The 23,331-nt window shown below is 41.2% G+C and overlaps 1 protein-coding gene across 33 annotated transcripts in view; it reads left to right on the top strand.

Moving 5' to 3' along the window:
• The window catches only part of PALM2AKAP2 (PALM2 and AKAP2 fusion), a 523,331-nt gene that overhangs the window by 418,727 nt on the left and 81,273 nt on the right, over positions 1–23,331 (top strand). The window lies entirely within an intron of this gene.

The following is a 23,331-nucleotide window of genomic DNA, read 5'->3' as shown; positions in this document are numbered from 1 at the left end:
CCCGGAAGCAAGGAGTTAAAAGCCTGGCTGCCTACCTAAGGAGGAGAAGGGGGGAGTGGAAGTAAAAGACGACATTGATTATGATATAAAAAATGTTAATAGAAGGAGATTTTTGAAAGCTAAAGAGAAAATTCAACTTGAGTCCCCTAGTAGTGTGTGTGCTCATCTTCCCAAGATGGAAGTGCCTCTCCTGTCTGACCTCCTAGCCCAGCCTCGGTCTGGAACACATTGGGTCCTAGGCAGCTAGTAGTGAATTGGCTCAGAAAGTGTTTGAGGGCTCAAGTGAGTCCAGGAATGATGGCTCACACCTGTAATCCCAGAATATTGGAAGGCTGAGATGCAAGGATTGATTGAAGCCAGGAGTTCAAGCCTGTATAGTTAGTGGTATGTCCTCAGCAGAGGCCACAGGACTGTGATTTGAAGAGAAGGATATGGGTTGAACTGCTTCCTACTGCCACAGCAGCTCTCTGGCCCCGGAACTGGGGCAGTTCCTTCATCATCCCACCTCTGTCATCGCAGGAATCCCAAGCTGTCACACTTCTCAGTATTGTTTCCTTTGCAATTTGATGTGGACTTGGCACATTTCCAAGGTGGAAACGACCCCTCATTCGTTATTTTTGGGACCTCGGTGGCCCCATGATAAGGGAAATGATGGATGCCTGGACTTGTCCTCTGGCACTGAGCACCACATATCAGGGCCCTCTACAGGACCAGCCTATGAGGCAGGAAGAGGCTGAGGTCTTAAAGACATACTTCCTTAGAGTTTGATGTTTCCTCTTGCTTTCACAGCTCTCAGAAAGGGCTTGTTCTGAGGGTGACCTGCAGATTGCAAGGCTGTGGAAACGCAACGGTGACAGTGTTGAATGGCTTGTCCCCGTCAGTGAGCTTTGGTGTCATACCAGTGGGATGACTTTCTGGTGGACGGCCAGCTTCCTGCACTTCCGTGACAGCAGGCTGACGGCCCCACAGAGGCATGGCTGTAGACATTAAGACATTTCTGTAGACATTTATTCTGGTTGTTGTCCTTTTTTGTCTGTTATTTATTATTTATTTATTTATCATTATTTATTTAGAACAAGGTCTCACTCTGTCACCAGGCTACAGTGCAGTGGTGCAATCGTGGTTTATTACAACCTTGATCTCCTGAGCCTAAGCGATACTCCCACCTCATCCTTCTGAGAGGCTGGGACCACAGGTGTGCACCACAATGCCTGGCTAATTTTTAAATTTTCTGTAGACAGGGTCTCACCATGTTGTCCAGGCTGGTCTCAAACTCCTGAGCTCGAGCGATTCTCCCACCTTGATGTTCCAGAGTATGGGGTCATAGGTGTGAGCCATCGTGCCTGCCCTGTTTTTTATTTTAATTGTGGTAAATACATAAAATGTAAAATGTACCTTCTAAACCATTTTTTAGTGTCCAGTTTTGTGGTATTAAGTACATTCACATTATTGTGCAACCATCACCACCATCCATTCACAGAATTCTTTCAACTTGCAAAACTGAAACTATACGCATTTAACAATAACTATCCCTTCCTTCTTCCACCTTCCCCAGCTCTTGGCAACCACCATTCTACTTTCTGTCTCTATGAAGTTGTCTACTCTAGTAACCTCATATAAGTGAAATCACATATTTGTCTTTCTGTGACTGGCTTATTTCACTTAGCATAACGTCCTCAGTGTTTATCCATGTTATAGCATGTGTCACAATGTCCTTCCTTTAAAAAAATTGAGTAATGTCCCATTGTGTTTACATGCCACATTTTGTATATCCATTCATTCATTCGATACGTGGGTTGCTTCCACCTTTTGTCTTGCCCTTGTTTTTGAGAGGTTAATCCATCTATGAGGTCCTCCAGGCATCAAAAGAATTCCCCAGTTCTCTACTTTCAAGAAGTTCACTATCCCTAGCAAAGATGCAAAGAACAGATACATGAAAAAGTAAATCATGGAGCAAAAGGTGTATGAGACACCAGTTCAAGATGTATCCTATGAGCGTAGGTGTAGATTTGCAAAATGGCTGGCGTGGAGTTTTTGGAAGAGGATGGCTTAGAGAGAGTATGAACTTAAAGCAGAGTTAGGAAGCCCAAGCTCAAATCCTGGCTTTGTGACTTCCTATCCTTGTCGCTTTGAGTGAATTATTGAACCTGTGTAAGATTTAGTGTCCTCATCTGTCAAATGCAGATAATAGTACTTACCTCATAGAATTGTTGAGAGGATTAAGTGAGTAAATGTAGGTAAAAGATGGGCATGGTGACTCATGCCTGTAATCCCAGCACTTTGGGAGGCTAAGGCAGGAGGATTACTTGAACCCAGAAGTTCTAGAGCAGCCTGGGCAGCATAGTGAGACCTTGTCTCTAAAAACAATTTAAAAACTCAACTGGTCATGGTGGTGCACACCTGTAGTCCTAGCTGCTTGGGAGGCTGAGGTGGGAAGATCCCTTGAGCCCAGTAGTTCTAAGGCGGCAATGAGGTGTGATCACACTATTGCACTCTAGCCTGGGGAAGAGACCAAGACATTGTGTCTTAAAAAAAAAAAAATGTAGATAAAGATTGAAACAGCTTGGCACACGGTTAGAACTCAGTACTAAAATATAAAGGAGATAACATATTGCCCACTAACATTTTGGCTATTTTTAATATATTGTTCTTGTCTTTTTAATATGACGACAGATACTCTTTAGTATCTGTTTGCTGCAGTTTTTGCAAGTATTCATGGTCCCTATTATGCCTTTCCTATTTTACCTCCTTTTCAGATTATGATAGTTTTAGCAAAGATAGTATTCAGTTCTAGAGACTCATTATCAAGGAAAGAGAGAGCTCTTCATTTGGTTTTATCAGATAATAGATAATAATAAGTATGACCTGCCTTTCTTTGCACTGGGAAGATAGAGAATGGGGAAGGAGAATGACTATTAGTCATTCTAATGTTAGTCTGTTTTATCGAACTAACGAAGGAGTTAGCTTTCTCCAACTCTGGGCAGATTACCGAGAGTGGGATGCCAGGTTCCAGTCTGTTTTGGGAGAACGGTGCTATCGTGGCTGATCTCTCAATTAAGGACTTCATATTTAGATTATTTGAATCTCAAACATTGAAATACTCTCATTTTTCCAGCAATGATAATTAAGAAAACTTTGTAAAGTTACAAATAAAGTGAAATTGAAAAGGTTTGCTGAATGAAGTATTTCACTATTGAAAGGCCTTCTAGAATGTAGGTTTCAAACACATCGGCTGGCTGGTGCATTACTTACTCTATTCCTGTTTGGCTGCTGCTTGGTATTTCCCACCGAGGAGTTTATTGACTTCAAGGCAATTGAATCCATTATTAGCCAGGAGAAGAAAACATCTGAGTTTCCTTCACCCAACAATAGATTTTTTTAAATGCATTGTGCACAGTCCTCTTAAAAAAGGCATCAATGGGGGGTGGGTGTGAACAGAGGAATTTCCTCCTCCGCCCTGGCTGTTGCTAAGCTGTAAGCTAATATTGTGAGAGACAAAAAGTATCAAGGTCTCAGCTTTCTTTCAGATATTGCTTTGTGTTTCTGTTTACTAGTATTAATGAAAATTTCTCTGAAAATGCTGGTTAAAACTGAATGGTTTGTACTTTAATTTGCATACTTCTGAGCTTTGCTTAGATTAATGCAAGGTGCCTAGGCTTCCTAGACATCTCCTAGAGGTTCTTTTTTTTTTTTTTGGTGTTGTCTTTCTAATGGAATTTCTGATCAACAGTTTCCTTTATGTGGACAATTCCTTAATCTGCTGAAGTAGGTAAGGTAGTTGTGCTGCCTTAAAATTTATTTTTATATTTGTCGTTAAAAACAAACATGAAACTTGGAGGTTTATTTTGTCTATTTAAATTTTGACACTTTCATTTTGACAAAATCTTTTAAGAATAATGATGAGGCAGCAGTGATTGAAATACAATTTGTGTGGCTTTTAGGGAAGTGAGCATTTAGCCAGTAAGAATTTCCCATATTGGGTTTAGAGTTGTATTTGCTTATATTCCAAACCCTCTTTTTTTTTTTTTTTCCTGGTAAGATGATAATTTTGAGTATCAGTAGAACTTGGGGCAGATAGAATTACAGAACATGGAATGTATAATCCTTTTGGGATTTGTATCTTAGTTAAGTAAACTTTCATGATAGGTTGGTTAAGGAGGACAAAGTCTCCAACAGATTTCACTTGGCTGATTTTGTTTTTCTGTTCTTTTTCTATTTTCCTGATGAGGCTTCTGTACTTCTCCCTTTAAGGAGGCAACTGAATAGCTTGAAAATAAGGGGTATGGGTGGTGGTAGTTGCTGAGGGGAATGACAATGGGTTTGGTAACACAGCATGCTAATATCATGCAAATAATGAGATATATAGGAATCTCTGCTGTAGTGGTGGGTCTGAGGTTTTCTCTAGTGAGGGCAAAATTGGAGCTTTAAAAAAAAATTAAGTAATTTTTTTTGAGACAGGATCTCTTTCTGTTGCCCAGGCTGGAGTGCAGTGGTGCCAACACAGCTCACTGCAGCTTCCACCTCCCCTGGGCTCAAGTGATCCTCCCACCTCATCCTCCCGAGTAGCTGGGACCACAGGTGTGTGCCACCACGCCTGGCTATTTTTAATTTTTTTTTGTAGAGAGAGAGTCTTGCCATGTTGCCCAGACTGGTCTCGAACTCCTGGCCTCAAGTGATCCTCCTGCCTCAGCCTCCCAAAGTGTTGAGATTATAGGCATGAGCCGCCACACGCGGCCTGGAGCTTTCTTAAAACAGAACTTTCTTGGTTTGCCACACCTCTGGGTTAACAAGGTGCCAGAGATAATTAACCCTTGGTTGGGAGAATGTGGGACTGTTCGCTGTGGAAGGATCTTACAGTAAAGAAACGAGACCCTAATGTAGGAAGGGAGCTAACGTTTTTCAGTGTCACCTTGACTTAATTTGCAAAATGTTTTATTTTCTGAAGCCGCAGTGAAATTCACATATGCACCAAGAACAAAGGTCTCTAAAGAGAAGAGGTTGTAGGGAAAGAGCCCAGCAGAGGTAGGGAGGCCAGAATGAACCACTGAGTTATTCCACCTGTCAAAACCTTGGTTTTGTAAACTGCAAAATAGGGCCAGTAATACCTAGGATTAGCCACTGCTGTTAAGAATTAAGTTCAGTAACAAGTCCGACATGGCTGGCACATGCTGTTTTCAATAAATAGAAATTCTGCTCCCAACCATTCAACATCAAATGAGCTGACCTGCAAAATGTGTTTTGAAAACTACAGATATTAATTTTCATTTGTGTATGCCTGTTAGTTGACTTCAAAGCATTTGTTTGTCCCAGGAACAGAAGAGAAATATCCTTTGATCATGAGACAGGTTCATTTTTAGTGTGTTGAGGCCACTCCATGTCATTCTTGTGGCTTGTTAATGTGGTTAATTTAAACCCTTCCGTATTCTTGATGGGGCAGGACCTTCAGCTGTTTTCATGTTCGTGTTCTGGGGTATAAATTTCTAGGCGATCTTGTGGGCCTCTGTCAGCTCTGAGATTAAATGACGTGTGCATTTGCTTATTGGATTCTTAACTCTAAAACCCTGCGATGAGGACTAGGAAGGAGAGCCAGGAGGCACTGAGGAAACAACAGCTTCCACATGGCCCATCTGCTTTGCAGAACCTGGGTCTTTGGGGCACAAGTGAGCTGGAGGTGGAGCTGCAACAGAGTGAGTCCTCGTGGCCACTCGCATGCACTGGCTTCCGCCTGGTCTGATTATCAGGAATGATGCAAACATGATTCAGAGATAGTTTTATAAGAATTTTTACTTTGGTTAAATCATAATCAGGCAGCTATTTCCGTTTTGCTAATGTCACTTGATTAGCTCAAGATGCCCAACCCTTATTGTCCTGACTAACGGAGGAAGGCTGCTTGCTAAGTAATTGTGAGACCCAGGAGAGGAAGAGGGTTGGCGGCCATCCCCACCCGAGGGGCATCCTGGAAAACTCCAGAGAGGGAAGCCTGTGACCATGACTCCTAGCAGAGCGGTACTGACAACCTAGCCCAAAACCCGTAGTGGAAACACTTTCACCTACTCTCATACATTCATCTTCCCCTGAGAGGAAGCGGAGCCAACATCGTCCAGTCCCATTCTGCACTCAAACGCAGTCTCAGGGAAGCTACGGGAATGGTTGAAGGTCACATGCTTGTATATGGCAAAATTCCAAATGCAGACAGACCGCTAAAATTAGGGGAGGGGGAGACCTTCTCTTCTCTTTCTACTTTAAACTATTTTATATTGTTTGGGTAGTTTCCAAAGAACAATGACTATCTTAAAAAGAATTTTAAAAAGTAAATTTAAAAACTAAAAAGTTTTAGGAACTAAATTTTAAAATTTAAAATCTGTTTATTTGTGATGACTCATTTTAGAAGATGATAAAAGAGCCTCATCAGTTCTTCAGTCAAATCCTCTCATTTTTGTAGACCAGAGGACTGAGAAAAGTATAAGTTGGTCAATTGTGATAAGCTGGGTAGCGGCAGAAAATCTGTTTTAAAACTTAGGCTCACTGGGATGATTGAAGCTCTGTGTTCTGCTTAATACATGTTTAACTGCCTGAACTAACTCAGATGACTCCATGCTGTACCATAGAGAGAGGCGCCTGACCTTTGGCTTTGGGGTCTATGAGACCCCAGTCAGAACATGGCACTTTTAATGTCTTCATGACCTTGAGTATGCTACTATTCCTCTTTGCATTTCTGTTTTTTTTTTCGTCTGTAATTGGGTGTAATAATATCCATCTTGCAAGGTTCGAATTAGAAATCAGAGGCCAGGTGCGGTAGCTCATACCTGTAATTCCAGCACTTTGGGAGGCCGAGGCGGGTGGATCACTTGAAGTCAGGAGTTCAAGACCAGCCTGGCCAACGTGGTGAAACCCTGACTCTACTAAAAAAATACAAAAATTAGCCAGGCGTGGTGGTACGTGCCTGTAGCGTCAGCTATGTGGGAGGCTGAAGCAGGAGAATCGCTTGAACTCAGGAGGCATAGGCTGCAGGGAGCCCAGATTATGCCACTGCGCTCCAGCCTGGATGACAGAGCGAGACTCTGTTTAAAAAAAAAAAAAAAAAAGAATTGGTAGAACCCATCTGAAATTGCCATTTTTATAAGTCAAATGGTCAAATATTAGGAATTTCATATAGTTCAACTCAATGTTTAGAGAATCTGATAGGTACTCAGTAATAGTTACTATTAGAGATGTAAAAGGGGATAAACATAAAATTCTTATGGCTGCTTTAGCGAGGTCCCAAATGTTACTTTCTCCTCTCTAGGAAATGACTAACAGGAATATAGCTTTTCACTTTTTTAAATTGGTAAAGATCTGTGACTTTGGAAAGCCTGCCATTTACTGAGGGGCCACCTCTACTCATGGCTCCCAGGATGTAGTCTATCTTATTGACATCTTTGACAGTTCACAGCTCAGTTCACTTTCTCCCTCTCTATGCTTAGTCACTTGGATGGATACATGTCCTCTGTAACTCCTCCTTCTTTCAGTTAGCTTTCAATGAAGATCAATTATTTTTCATTTAAGAATCTTTCTGTGCAATGATTGTTCTATGCCCTGATACATAGAAAATGGGCGTATTTTCTAATTACTTAGCACTGCCATTGTTTCTTGTGGGTAAATTTCAGCCAAAATTATGTCTATAAAATTCCCTCAGACTTAAGTAGTATTATTGAGTGATAGGAATCTGGGGGTAATTTGGGAGATGCCTCTGCTCTGCCCGTCACTGTGTTATTAACTAACCTTTTATAGTCTTCATAGGACTTTTTTATATATGTACAAGATCAGTAAGATCATTCTAAGTCAAACATTTGGTTATCTGTGATTTTCTCACCATTTCGTGTTTATAGATAGTGCAGATAGTGTTAGGGAAACAGTGAAAGATGAGTTATTAGTAGTTCATACTATTAACTCATTATATTGGAATTTCTAGTTTTTCCTTCTCAAAGTTTTTCTCTGAACCAATATAACCCTAAACCTAGGAAAGTACCTGCTTAAGCCTGTTGGTAAAATATAGAATCTTAACTACATTCCAATGTAAAGAAAACTGTTGATGTGGGCAGAAATGAGGGGGAGGAGAGGGAGAAAGAAGTGGCAGAGAAAATAAGAAATTCTAAATCTTCATCACTTTCCTTAGGACTTGGCCACGAGGACAAAAAAAGCCTCTCATAACCCAAAGTCAAACTGCCCACTGTTGCTAGGGATGGCGGGCTCTCTCTGGAGCAGCTCTGTGGCTGAGGCTGGCAAGGGGCCCATCAGAATGGAGCGGTCCCTGATCTATCAAAAGTCTCAAAAAACTGCCTGCTGCTAAGCTTGGGTCTTTCCAGAATCATGTGAATGATAGAATTTGCTTATAGTGTCATGCATGGGAAAGGAAGAGAAACTAAAGGCAGACTTTAAAGGAATTACTTATCTCTGCCCTCTAGCATCTCTGAGAATTGTGCTAAGGATTTGTTGCAAGGATGGGGGTAGATGAAGAAGCCATTGGTTTGAGTGAGATTTGGAGTTAGGTGTAGTAATCCTTGGGTGCTGGCGTAGTGTCTTGTTTGAGGGAGCAGTGTTCATAGGGTATAAATGCTATAGAGGTGTCTGAACCACTTGGAGCCACAATCTGTCCGCATGATCTTGCCCTTCAAATGCAGCCTGCATGCCCAGATAACCCACCTTGGGGAGTAGCCAAAACTCAGGCTACTCTGTCGGCTGGCATTCTTTGTCCCCTGACTTCTGCCCCGGCTCTACCTTGGTTGATACCCCAAATGCCCCTTCTCCTCTGGCCTACCTAGCCTGCTTTCTCCCCTTCTTACTTGGTTAACTTTGCATGTGACCATTTTGATTCTCTAAAGAGAATCATTCAATTAGAAAATGGAAACCTGAGGCAATGAGAGAGAGGAGACATGCATCACTGTTTATTTTTATATTTTATATTTTATTTTTATATTTCACACGCACCAAGCCCAAACTGTTAAGCATTGCCTTAGGAAAGGTTTCTACCATTGTGCTTGCCAGGTATAAGAAAGGAAAATTACAATTGATTCTGCAATTTCTTTTGTAATAATCATCATAAATTCCAAAACACAGAATGAGTCTTTAGTGCGAAGCCCTGAAGCCTCTGTCTGCAAGTCCATCTTAATGACAGTTTTTGTTCTGAGCAAGAATGCGTCATTGCTGGTCTTGTGTTTTCAGACAAACACAAAGCTTTTAGGAAATAAGAAGCTTAAGTAAAAAGACTACAGGTTGTTCTCTCTGGGGAGTTCCTGGACGCCCTCTCAACTGGGACACTTGAAGTGAGCCGCATGACCTGAGCTGAGAATTGCCTTGGCTGATACAGCGTTTATAGGGTGTTTTACATGGACACTTGACACTCTTTGGATCACTTTGTGCGTGATCCAGACTCAAGCCAGGGTTAGCCTAGCTTGTTGTTTTATCTCAGTTAAAAGCCTTTTGTTAAGAGAACAAACAAGAAAGTTCAGATAGGTCAAGAAAGCCAGCTCCAAGGATATATCTAGAGGGCAAATCATATTTATTTTTCAAAGTTTCCCCAGGGATTAAAGGTTGCACATCTAAATGTCACCACTTCTGTGACTTTGCAGATAAACATTAGATTTACCTTTGACAAACTGCAGTGACTACATTATGGGATTTCCCTCCCCAGCGTCTTTTCTCTGGGAAAGTTCTGAAAAAGTGTTTCCAGGATAGTATAGTTCTTAAATGTAACTAACTAACTTATTATGAAATTCTGTTAGTTTTTTTCTGGAGGCTGAACATTGATTGCTACTTAGTATACCTTTTTTAATGATTATATCATCCCATCAGGATACTTATACAGCTGCATGTGTCTTCCCACAAAATACATATTGATGGCAAAGGGAATATAGTAACCTGGCAGTAGAGAAACTTGGCAGATGCCACCCTAATCAAATAATCAAATCTAACACCATCAGCAATTGGACAGATTGGCATTGTGCACCATTTGATGATACGCACAGAGAAAAACACAGCATCGCTTCTGTGATATTCCTGCACAAATGCTTAAGTTGGATCTAATCATGAGGAAATATCAGATAACCCCAAATTGCAGGATGTTCAACAAAATAACTTATCAATAATCTTTAGAAGCCCCAAATTAGCTGGGCATGATAGCTTGCGCCTATAATCCTAGCTACTTGGGAAACTGAAGTGGGAGGATCCCTTGAGGCCAGGAGTTTGAGGCTAGCCTAGGCAATATGGTGAGACCCCATCTCAAATAAATCATGAAAGATAAGTAAAGACCAAGAAAAAATCATGGTAAAGATAAGGAAAGATAAGGAAAGACCAAGAAAGTACCCCAAATTGAAGGAGACTAGAGACATGAGACATGGAAGCCTAAATTGGATCATTTTATTGGTAAGAAAAATCATTGGGACCAAGACTGAAATTTGCATGAGGTCTATGGTTTAGATGGTAGAATTCTATCAATGTTAATTGCAAGATTTTGAGGCTAGACTGTGGTTAGGTGGAAAAAGTCTTTGTTTTTAGGAAATGTACCCTGAAGTATTAGGAATAATGATGCATTATGTCTGCAACTGACTCCAATAGTTCACAAAAAAAATTATAAACACACACATGCACATACATACACCATGTAGTATTCTAATTTTCAGAACCAGAAATGGGTTTTTAAAATATCTCCATACGCCCGGTGTCATGGTTCATGCCTGTAATCCTAGCACATTGGGAGGCCGAGGCAAGTGGATCACCTAAGGTCAAGAGTTCGAGATCACCCTGGCCAACACGGCGAAACCCCGTCTAATAGAAAATACAAAAACTAGCTGAGTGTGGTGGTGCATGCCTGTAATCCCAGCTACTTGGGAGGCTGAGGCAGGAGAATCCCTTGAACCCAGGAGGCGGATATTGCAGTAAGCCAAGATCACACCACTGCACTACAGCCTGGGCAACAGAGTGAGACTCCATCTCAAAAAAAAAAAAAAAAAAAAGAAGTCACTATAAGAGATGAATTAGAAGAATGGGTTCTTGAATGCAGGCACAATTATTTTTGTTGTCAATTGACAATCTTGAAAACATTCTGGCTGAATATTGGTGTGCCAGCTGTTTCTTGCACTAGACCTGTAGTTCACCCCTACTCTTCTGAGGCTTGAATGGAAAATAATTTCTAATGTGTTGTAAAATTTACCAATTTGGTATTGCTGCTGTAAACAGGATTTTATCTAGGGCTTAGATGCCTTATCTTCAAATTCCACTATCAAGCTAGTACATAAAATTGTTTGAAAACTGAATCAGATTTTTATGAATATTTAATTCATAAAAATGTATAATTTCCCTCTAATGCCTCATTTTTCCTGATTATGAAAATAATGCATGCTTATTATAGAAATGTAGACATAAAAAAGTATAAAAAGAAGAAAAGAAAACTCAATCCGAATTTCACCACTCAGAAATGATGTGCCACTGGTAACATTTAGACTTATTTCCTCCGAATATGTATATTTTAAACTACACTCATTCTCTTTTTTTCTTTATTTTTTTAACCTCTATAGTCACTCGTGTAAAAGCTACCCCTATTCTTGTGATATCATTCTACAATGAACTTTTGTATCCTAATGTTTTTACTCACTTTAGCATAAGCATTTTCCCATGTAGCAAAGTTTCAGATATTTTACTTTTTTATTTTAAAATAATTTTAAACTTACAAGAGTTGCAAGAGTAGTACACAAAGAATTTTTGTTTTCTCTTCACTAATTGTTAACATTTCTCATATTTGCTTGACGTATGTTATATAATTTATATGTCTATATTATATACAGATGTATAATTTTTAATATTTTTTCTGGACCTTCTAAAAATAAGTTGCAGGTATCATGGCCCTTTTTATTACTTTAGTCTCAAAAGTGTTTTAAAAATTCAGGAAATTTGACATTGATACAATACTATTACCTAATATAAACTTTATTTTCAAAATTTGCCAGTTTTTGCAAAGTGACCTCTAGCATTTTTTTTTTTTTTTACCCCCACACCAGGATCCAATCCTGGATCACACTTTGTATTTTGATATCGTCTCTTTATCACCCTCTAATCTGATAAAGCTCATCAGTCCTTTTTCTTTTTTTCTTTTTTGAGACGGAGTCTCGCTCTGTCGCCCAGGCTGGAGTGCAGTGGCGCGATCTTGGCTCACTGCAAGCTCTGCCTCTCGGGTTCCTGCCATTCTCCTGCCTCAGCCTCCCGAGTAGCTGGGATTACAGGCACCTGCCACCGCGCCTGGCTAATTTTTTGTATTTTTTAGTAGAGACGGGTTTTCACCATGTTAGCCAGGATGGTCTCGAACTCCTGACTTCGTGATCCGCCTGCCTCGGCCTCCCAAAGTGCTGGGATTACAGGTGTGAGCCACCACACCCGGCAGTTGAGCCATTTTTTTATGGGTTACTTGTTAATTTGAAATTGATCCTGGCATCTGTCAAGGTAACATTATAGTATCATTGCTTGGGGCTCCCTTTCACTTGACTGTATGGATAAAACTTTAATGTTTATTTTATGGGCAATTCATAACCTGTAGCACATGACGGAGGCTGTCACACAGTTTGTACTACCCCTGTGGTAGGCCCAGACTGGCGTTTGTCTCAAACAATTCCAGTAGGCCTTTTATTCAATGAAGTGGATAGATTTGGTGGATACCACTCAGTGAGTCAGAGTTTTGGAATCAATGTTCTCCATAGTTCATAGCATAAGCTCTGGAGCCTGACAATCCTGGGTGTGATTCTCAGGTTAACTACTTGCTGTGTGACAACAAGCAAATCCCTTAACCTGTCTGAGCTGTGGTTCCTTTATCTGTAAAAGGAAGACTGGAGTCGTACTCCTCTAACAGAGCGATACTCTATTAAATGTGGATGAAATACAGTAACACAAAGGAAGCCCTTGCATGGTACTTGGCACATGTGCAAGTACACATTCAGTGATAGCTTTCTAGTACATTCACTTCGAGGTTGTGCATTTACAGTAACCAAAACACTTTAACATCTTGTAATGTGGGCAAGTTCTCCCATTTGACAGATGAGAAACCCTAGACAGAAAGGGAGTTATCTGAACTAACAAAGCCATGTGTCAGGTAAATGGTGAGGCTGGGCATGAATCTGACGTCTCTGACTCATGGGTTAGGGGGTCAGGGCTCTCTTCAGGATATCCACTGACTATTCCATAACTGAGTACATGGCAGTCCAACACTGTTTGGACAAATTTTGAATAAACCCAATGGTTCTCCTTTAGATACATCTTGATTTAGAATAGGCATTAGCAAATGTTTTCTGCAAAGGGCCAGATAGAAAATATTGTAGGTCTTGGCCGGGTGCAGTGGCTCATGCCTGTAATCCCAGCACTTTGGGAGGCCGAGGCAGGCGGATCACGGGGTTAGGAGTTTGAGACCAGCCTAACCAACATGGTGAAATGCCATGTCTACTAAAAATACAAAAATTAGCTGGGCGTGGTGGTGGGCGCCTGTGATCCCAGCTACTCAGGAGGCTGAGACAGGAGAATCGCTTGAACCCAGGAGGCAGAGGTTGCAGTGAGCCCAGATGGCGCTACCGCACTCCAGCCTGGGCGACAGAGCGAGACTCAGTCTAAAAAAAAAAAAAGAAAAGAAAAGAAAAGAAAAGAAAATATTGTGGGCCTTGCAGACCGTATGGTCTCTGTTATAACTACACGACAACCTTCTTTTGAGTTCTTAGAGATAGTGAAGAACACTCCAGTACCTTGAGTCTGGCATATAATAGGTATTTGGTCACTGTTTGCTGAATACAGGGAAGCTTCTCTGTCTATATTTTCCTATGGTGAATTTTTCTGAATTTACGTATTCTTATCTATTTGTAAATAACTTTTATTTTAGCTCTTATGAATTTTTAAGTTTTGTTTTTGTTTCATACTGTTCTGAAAGGACATTAAAAGCAGATCGGGAAAAGAGCATTTAGCCCCAAATGTAGGTTTAAACATATTTTCAGATATTCTTAGTGTTTGTCATATATCAGTTTATTTTATTTTCATTCTCTTGCACTAAGGGTAGTTTCCAATAAAAACTCTGGAGAATTTAGACAGCTTTTGTTTTGATTAGGAAGATATTTCACTTGCACTCTTGTACTACTGTTGACTCAAATAATTAACAATCATGGCTGAGCAATTTGTTCTTTCAAAAGTAAACAACCTCCCTTTGTAATCTAGAAAAGAATCAGCTGGTGGATACACATGGAGTGTTTACTCCAAGAACATTTCTCTTGGTGTGGAAAATGGCAGTGGTGGCCTCCTGACTTTCAGGTCGAAATACATTTAGCTGATCTTCGTCAGCAAAGGTGTCAAACAATAGCAGTTGGTTATGACAATTAATTTTAGGAAACGTGTGTAGTTAATTTGAAATATTGCCCCAGGCAGCTCAACCTTGGCTGAATAAGGATGTTTTCTTTTAAAATCAGTACTTTGCTGCCCTCAGTGATTATTCCCTATTTACCTGCCAAGAAATATTATTTCCCTTTTGTATAATTTGATGAAGTGCCTCAAAAATCTCCTGGTTATGGTCAACATTTCATCTGATAGGAAGTGAATGTATCTTTCTGGTATGCAGTGAGGAGTGAGAACACACAGCTTATTTTACTCTTCAAGCTTGACTGTAAATTCCAGCACTTTGAGAGGCCGAGGTGGGCAGATCACCTGAGGTCAGGGGTTCGAGACCAGCCTGGTCAACATGGCGAGGTCTACTAAAAATACAAAAATTAGCCAGGCATGGCGGTGCATGCCTGTAATCCCAGGTACTCAGGAGGCTGAGGCAGGAGAATCGCTTCAACCCAGGAGGCAGAGGTTGCAGTGAGCCGAGATCGTGCCACTGGACTCTGGCCTGGGTGACAGAGTGAGACTCCGTCTCCAAAAAGAAAAAAAAAAAAAATACCTGCAAGCTGAGATGTTAGGTTAATCTTCAGTCTCCCTAGGTTTTCCCACAGAAATAGTGTAGAAAAGACTCGGGGAAAAAAAATCATCATGATTCAGCCAATAACCAGGGCAGGACTGCCATGTCTAGAAGGTACATATGGAGCATGATTCTATGTATCTGTCTTTCTGCACTTGTTGCCTACTGAGAGAATACAGAGTTTTATTAGAAGGTTGCTGGGCACGATGGCTTACACCTGTAATCTCAGCACTTTGGGAGGCCAAGGCAGGCAGAAAACTGAGGTCAGGAGTTCAAGACCAGCCTGGCCAACCTGGTAAAACCTCATCTCTACTAAAAATACAAAAATTTGCTGGACGTGATGGCAGGAGCCTGTAATCCCAGCTACTCAGGAGGCTGAGGCAGGAGACTCACTTGAACCCGGGAGGTGGAGGTTGCAGTGAGCTGAAACTGTGCCATTGCATTCTAGCCTGGGTGACAGAGTAAGACTCTTGTCTTAAAAAAAAAAAAAAAGAAGATTGAGGATCCCTATCTGAAAAATCAACTTTGTTCTTTCTCCTCATCAGTTTTGTCAGCGTACATTCAGCAGCTACTACACAGTAGGCATAGTGCCAGGCAGCCCTGACCGCTGTTAACCTTTCCATCACTATCATTGGTCTCCTGGTGATTTGAAGACTGCATCCCAGGAGACCAATGAAAGTGATGGAAATTGGCAGGGAAGGTTGCTTTAAGGTCTTTAGTATCTTCTATTTTCCTAAGAGAAAGAGAACTTTTGGGAGAAGCCATACATTTTATCTCTTTTCATCTTTATGCCTTATGTTATCAGAAAAAGATTTAATAGGAGTTGCCAATAAGGTTGATAATTCTAGACCATCAAAACCATAGAGGTGTGATGTCAGGTGTAGTGAGAGATGGGAAACACGATGTAAAATGTCTGCATGACTCACATGTGCTTAGAGTGCTGTGGCAGAAGTAGAAGTTGCTGTCAGCTAACTGATTTTCTGTTTCTTCTGTCTATAAAAGCTGTGCCCATTGTTAATTTAGTTGATAAGTTGAATTTTTAAAGTTTTTATTTTATTTATTTATTTATTTATTTATTTATTTTTTGAGACGGAGCCTTACTCTGTTGCCCAGGCTGGAGTGCAGTGATGCGATCTCGGCTCACCACAACCTCTGCCTCTTGGGTTCACGCCATTGTCCTGTCTCAGCCTCCCAAGTAGCTGGGATTACAGGCACCCACCACCATGACCAGCTAATTTTTTGTATTTTTAGTAGAGACGAGGTTTCATCATGTTGGCCAGGATGGTCTCGAACCCCTGACCTCAGGTGATCAACCCGCCTTGGCCTCCCAAAGTGTTGGGATTACAGGCGTGAGCCACCGCGCCCGGCCAAATGTTAAAAGTTTTTTTGAGCTTCTCAGAGGAAACCAATGAACTGAAGTTCAATAATCCATAGTTTGTGTTATAGTGTTTTGAATCCTTCCGGAGACTGAATGAAAGATACATATTTAAAGTGAATGCAGTGAGTAGGAAGAGGCACTGCTTCAGCCTGGTAACATGCAGTTACTGCTTTGAGGGTCTTGCAGAAAGAATATGCACATTTGAGTAAATAGGAGAAGGTGCTGCTTCTGACACTTTTTTGCTTAATTTTTTTTACCACTTTCTAAAAAGTGTGTATTTTGGAAAAATCAATCAACGTAGTTCAACTTGAAGGTTTTCCTCTCTGAAAAGTGATGTATCCAAAGATATTTTTTCTTAGGAGGAAAAAATTCACAACTCTCACCAGAGCATTTCATTGAGAATTACTGTTGTTTACGCTTTGGAATTGACATTGTTAAAAAGAGAAATTTTGGAAAGGCAGGCAGAGGACTAGAATTGTGGCTTGCATGTTGCCTATAAACATAGATTCCTTTTTTTAGATGTCTGTGTTTCTTAGTGGATTATGTTCTTAAAATAGAACATACCACATTACTCTCTGGCTTGGCAGGGTGTGGTGTTTTGTTTACTGCTTGGGTCAATGTTCTATGAACACGAATCTTTTCACAGAGAATCCCAGGGCTAAAATAATTCCTAGAGGTTAGCCAGTCGAGGCCCCAGCACCTGCTTCCCAAAGGGTCTTCCTGCCAGCCACCAGCCCTCATGCTCCATTGGCAGTCCAGCCCAAGTGACAGGAAACTCTCCCTTCTTTTAAACTGGAATCTCACACCCAGTGGCTTCTCTGCCCGTGCCAGGTCCCTGCTGGGGCTTCCCAGAATTCTGTGCAACTCCACTTTCCTGTGAGAGCCCTCATGGTATTAGAGATCTGGGATGGGGTTCTCATGCTCACTCCAAAGCCCTCAACTCACCAAACCTTCTTCACCATGCTAAATAGCCCCGGTTCCCCCATATGTGTTTTTATTTGATAGTTTGTGAAGTAAAGAGAGGAACCTGTGTTCTGGTCTAGAACATCACCTCTCTGGTTCTTTGGTTCATAGTTTTCTCAATATATCCCAAGATAGTGTAAGCAGTGGCTTTTTGTTTTGTATTGTTTCTTGAGAAGGAGTCTTGCTCTTGTTGCCCAGGCTGGAGTGCAGTGGTGCAATCTTAGCTCACTGCAACCTCTGCCTCCTGGATTCAAGTGGATTACAGCAGTGTGCCACCACACCTGGCTAATTTTGTATTTTTAGTAGACATGGGGTTTCACCATGTTGGCCAGGGTGGTCTCAAACTCCTGACCTCAGGTGATCCACCCACCTCAGCCTCCCAAAGTGCTGGAATTTACAGGCTTGAACCACTGCACCCAGCCAAGCAGTGGCATCTTAACATAAGAGGGCCAGGCTCTAAAACACCGTAGGAAGTGAAACCTGATGTGGTATAAAAATCACCCTTGAGATCACCTATAAAATAAAGTATACAAAAACAACCAGTAGTTTTGTGTCAGAACCCTTTGTAATAATTCTTATGTACCCTAAAGTTTAGAACTGCTGATCTGGCCTGAAGAGTAGAAATAAGGGGAAAAATCTCACTTACAAAAGACTTCTGCATAAAGATAGTGGATTGAACTATAAAGATAGTGGAGGCCTGCCTCGGCCTCCCAAAGTGCTGGGATTACAGGCGTGAGCCACCGCGCCCGGCCTTGTTTTTGGTTTTAAGTCTGCAAAGTTTTTTGTTTTTTGGTTTGGTTTGTTTTTTTTCCTACTTATTTGTCTGCTTTCTATCTTGCAAAACTTTGTTGAAAAAAATCCATTGGTTCAAAGAGAAGATCCTGTAAGCTTCCAGGAGGAGAAAATAGATCACATACAAAGAGTCAAGAATAGAAATGGGCTTGACTTCTTAATACCAACACTGGCTGCTAGAAGACAATTGGGGCAAGACCTTTGATAGCATGGAAGAGCATGATTTTAAAACTAGAACTGTATATTCCTTCAAACTCTTGTGAGGGTAGAATAATGCATTTCACACACAACAAGTTTTCGGAAAGCAACTGGAGAAGATGGTCCATTGAAATGAGGGCATAAACCAGGAAAGAAAACTACCAGCGATAGAGCAAATGGGAGATCCAACCTGAGAGAGGCAGAGGAAATTTCTAGATGCTGAGGGCGGGAACTCCCAGCGTGACCGCTGTGCTCTCGAAGCATGCCAGAGGCCCAGGAAATGATTTCCTTTGTAAGGTGGAGTTGATAGAATATGTGAGGCATCTTGGTGTCGTGAGAAGAGATTTAGAAACATGATGGAAAAGTTTGGGCTTGAATTAGCAAGACCTATATAAAACACTAAGCAAAGGTGGGGAAATACTGTTACTAACACTGAAGAAAACAGTAAGATGTTCAGGAAAGGAAAATTGACCATCATTCACCATGTGGCTTAGCTGAAAGTAATGTTACATTATTATAGTATACTGATCTTTAAAAGTTTCCATATAATTATGTTGGGAAGAGTACCCTCATATGGTGAGGGCATAGATAGGAAAAACCATTAAATTATCATTCTCCATATTGAGAAGTTAATAAATAATGCCAACAATGGAAAGATCACAAAGCAGCAATGTAAATTGTTACCAAAAATCACCTAAAAGAGGTTAAAGTACCAAGGATACCCTTGGTAACTATGGGGGGTGGTTCCAGGAGCTTCCTCAGATACCAAAATCTACAGATGGTCCTTAATATAGAATGGTATAGTATTTGCATATAGCCTATGAATATCTATAGATTACTTATGATAGCTAATGCCATGTAAATGCTATGTAAATGGTTTTTATACTGTATTATTTAGGGAATCATGATGAAAAAAAGTCTGTGGATGTTCACTACAGGTGCAACCATACTTCTTTTGTTTGTTTATTTTTCTTTTTTTTTTTGAGACGGAGTCTCGCTGTGTCGCCCAGGCTGGAGTACAGTGGCGTGATCTTGGCTCACTGCAACCTCCGCCTCCCAGGTTCAAGTGATTCTCCTGTCTCAGCCTCCCAAGTAGCTGGAACTACAGGCATGTGCCACCACGCCTGGCTAATTTTTTTTGTATTTTTAGTAGAGATGGGATTTCACCATGTTAGTCAGGATGGTCTCGATCTCCTGACCTTGTAATCTGCCTGCCTCAGCCTCCCAAAGTACTGGTATTACAGGTGTGAGCCACCATGCCCAGCCTAGATGCAATCATACTTTAAAAAATATATTTTCCATCTGTGGTTGGTTGAGTCTAAGTGTGTAACCAGAGGCAGAGGGCCAATTGTACTTACTCTTGGGAGGAAAAATTGAAGGGAAGCAGACTGAGGTGGTGACCTGTAGGAATTGTTGTTTTCTGTAAAGTCCATAGAACTATTAGGCGCTTTAAACTATGTACCTGTATATCTTTAATAAAAAAAATAGTAATTAAAATTAAAGAGAATGTAGATAAAGGAAAGGGAAAGGTACTGAAGGATGTGCTCCAGCAAGGTGAAGCGGTAAGTTGAAAAAGTATAAGAGATGGGATATGGGATGCAGGAAACCAATGATATAGAAACTCAAGAGACTATAAAGTCTAGCAGTCAACTAAGCAAGACTGGAGCAGGAAGACCCATGGCCGTGGGACAAAATGGAACAGGTGGATTTCTTGATGTACTGATGTAGAAAATGCTACTGTGATGTTTTACAGATCTGGAACTTTGGGTTGAGTTAACAGTATATAAATAGGAAACTAAGCAATTGGGGAGTATAGTTAACTTCAGAGGAAAAAACCCCCAAAAATTAGACGAGAAAACATAATATACTCTGTACGTCTTCAGTGCACAAAATTTATATGAACCTAATAATAAACACTGAAGAATTTGTGAAGTAAATAAAAATATTGGGAGGATAAGCTGAGGGGGATGCCAATGGATAATGCCTAAAACTGATAAATAGAAAGCAAGATAGCCTAAACTTCATATTTAGACAAGTGTGCAAGTACCATAAAAAAATAACTACAGGCCATGGGAAGTGGCTTACACCTGTAATCCCAGCACTTTGGGAGTCCGAGGCGGGCGGATCACCTGAGATCAGGAGTTCGAGACCAGACTGGCCAAAATGGTGAAACCCCCGTTTCTACTAAAAATACAAAAATTAGCTGGGCATGGTGGTGTGCACTTGTAATCCCGGCTACTCGTGAGGTTGAGGCAGGAGAGTTGCTTGAACCCGGGAGGCAGTGGTTGCAGTGAGCCGAGATTTCACCACTGTACTCCACCTGGGCAATAACAGTGAGACTCCATCTCAAAAAAAAAAGAAAAAAGAAGTAACTACAAAGAGTTGCAAGTGGTATAAGACTGAGAAGTGGGAGGGGGTGGGGCACTTGTTTGACAATTTAACCCTTAAACTCTATTTGATTTTTAAAAACTATGTGCTTGCTATTTGCATTTTAATATAATGAAGGTAAAAATTGATTAAAATATTTTAAAAAGCCATCTACATGCAGATGTCTGGGCAGTATAAAGGGTCTAAGAGATGTGCTTAATACTATGATTATTGAAGAAGTTAATGTCTATGAGAGCGCCCAGCACATAGTAGGCACTAAATAAATGTTTGCTGGATTTGAATCTAAAGCATGCTTGATCAGACCTACATAGAGGCAGTTCCTTGAAAAGCTGCAGAGAATGACTTGTACCATTTGCTGACTTTCCAAGATGGGATTTCTTGCTGGCGCTCCACTGATTATTACTGTTGTACCTGTGGGCATTGGGCTCATGACTGCGTAGGTGTGTGTGTGTACATGCACATGCATTAAGTTGCAAAGCCAGTCTAAATTACATGACTATCAACCTGTCTTTAGCAGCCATATCACTTTTGGCCCAGTTGACACCATCAGGTTTCTGGACACAGAGGCAGTATTTTCCATCCCTGTCCTACAGAGTGTATTTGTCTCAAGTGTTATGTACTTTTTCATTTTCTTTGCCTCCAGTAAATCTTTAGGGTCATGAAGATCATTACAAAGCAGATAGTCATTTCATCTCTCTTCTTAAAGCCTCTCCCCATTTGCCCTAGGAAGAAGTCCCCAAACCCTTGGGATTCAAAGCCTATGTCGTCTATGATTTGACCCCGTACCCATTGCTCTGGTTTTATTTCTTGCCACTCCAGACCTCACTCTTTACACTGGAGTAAAACCAACGTAATTTCAATTCTCTGTAAACACTATGCCATTCCATGCCTCAGGTGACTTTGCTTTTGCTATCCTTCCTGCCTGGACTAACCATCTCCCATCTCCCTGTCACACCCAACCCCCAATTCTCTCCACCATGCTAGTCCTTCTCTACCCCACTTCAAGACTGAGAAGCCTTCCTTGATCACCTCAAGAGGAGAAAGGTGTCCCCTTTTGTGCTCTCCATCAACAGCGGCCCAGAACTAACGCATCATCTTAATACTATTAATGTGTCTGATGTGTCGGAGAGGCCCCAAAGGTTTGAGGACCGTATTTGTCTTGATCACTGTGCAGTATTTGACATAGCACATTCCCAGTAGGGCTGGGACCAATCTTGCGGGTCTTCACAGTTGCAGTTATTTGTTCAGAGGTGGCTCTTCCCTGCTCTATTAGAGAAGCCTCATGTCTATTCTTGGAGAGTCCCAAGACCATGGCCTCTAAGGTTCCAGCCTTATCATGGTTTGGAGGCTCCTTCACTTCCTTGTCATTTGAATGCAGAACTGGATGCTGTGAATGAGTTAGAACATGGTTCCATGAGTTCTGATTTTAAAAAAGCCATTTACTAACCAAGCTGCATGGATTTCTCTTTTCCCATTTCATCAAGGAGGCACCCTGGCTAGGTGAGCTGGTTCATTTCATTCATTGACTCAACAAATATTTACTAAGTGTCTGCCATACGCCAGTTACTGTTCTAGGCATGTAGGAGATAGTAGTGAGGCAGACGTATGAGGTTTCTGTCCTCAGGGACCTTACATCCTAGAGGAGGGAAGCAAACACAGAGCCATTTGGAGTAGTAATAAGTGCTGAGAGGGGAAGAAAGGGAATGTGGGATGAGGAGGCTGCTTAGATATGCTGATCAAGGGAGGATGTATCTGAGACAACAGCATTTGTATGCACGTTTCTGAATTGCAAAAATGAGCTGTTCAAATTGTTACCGGTGGAGGGTGTCCAGGTTCTTGGCATATTGAACAAAGAATTGGATAAAATGAACAAAGCAAGGAAAGAATGAAGCAACAAAAGTAGAGATTTATTGAAAATGAAAGCACACGCCACAGGGCGTGCTCTCACAAGCAGCTCAAGGAAGCGGTTACAGAATTTTCTGAGGTTTAAATACCCTTTAGAGATTTACCATTGGTTACTTGGTGTATGCCCTATGTAAATGAAGTAGTGGCTCATGATTAGTCTGATTGGTTGCAGGAGGGGACCAATCAGAGGCTGAAGTTACAAAGCTACACCCTATGCAAACATCTGATTGGTTGTGTAAAGTGACCAATCAGAGGCTGCAGTGAAGTTACAAACTTATACTCCTTATATGCAAATGAAGATTTGGCCCACGGCCAGCCTGATTGGTTATGGGAAGGGAGCAATCAGAGGTACTTTCAATTTTTCATCTGCCACGCAAAAAAAGGGTGGGGGGTTTGCAAAGGGAGTAGCTCTGGTCCTTTTGTTACTTCGATGTGGAAAGTCGAGGTTTTCCTTTTGATTCAGTTCTAGGTAGTCAGCGTGAATCGGCTTTAGGTTCCCTGCCTGTAGACCCTATTCTCCTGCCTCAAAATAAAGAGCTATATAGCTGCACTCTGCAGCCACTGGCCACAAGTAGCTATTAAAGTTTGCATTTACCTTTTTTTTTTTTTTTTTTGAAATGGAGTCTCGCTCTGTCACCCAGGCTGTAGTGCAGTGATGCGATTTCAGCTTACTAAAACCTCTGCCTCCCGGGTTCAAGCAATTCTCCTGTCTCAGTCTCCGGAGTAGCTGGGAGTACAGCTGCATGCCACCATG

The sequence above is a fragment of the Macaca fascicularis genome, chromosome 15, assembly GCF_037993035.2.
Source record: "Macaca fascicularis isolate 582-1 chromosome 15, T2T-MFA8v1.1".
Lineage (NCBI taxonomy): Eukaryota > Metazoa > Chordata > Mammalia > Primates > Cercopithecidae > Macaca > Macaca fascicularis.
Note: the sequence above shows the minus strand (reverse complement) of the source record. Positions and strands in the feature narration are given on the sequence as shown.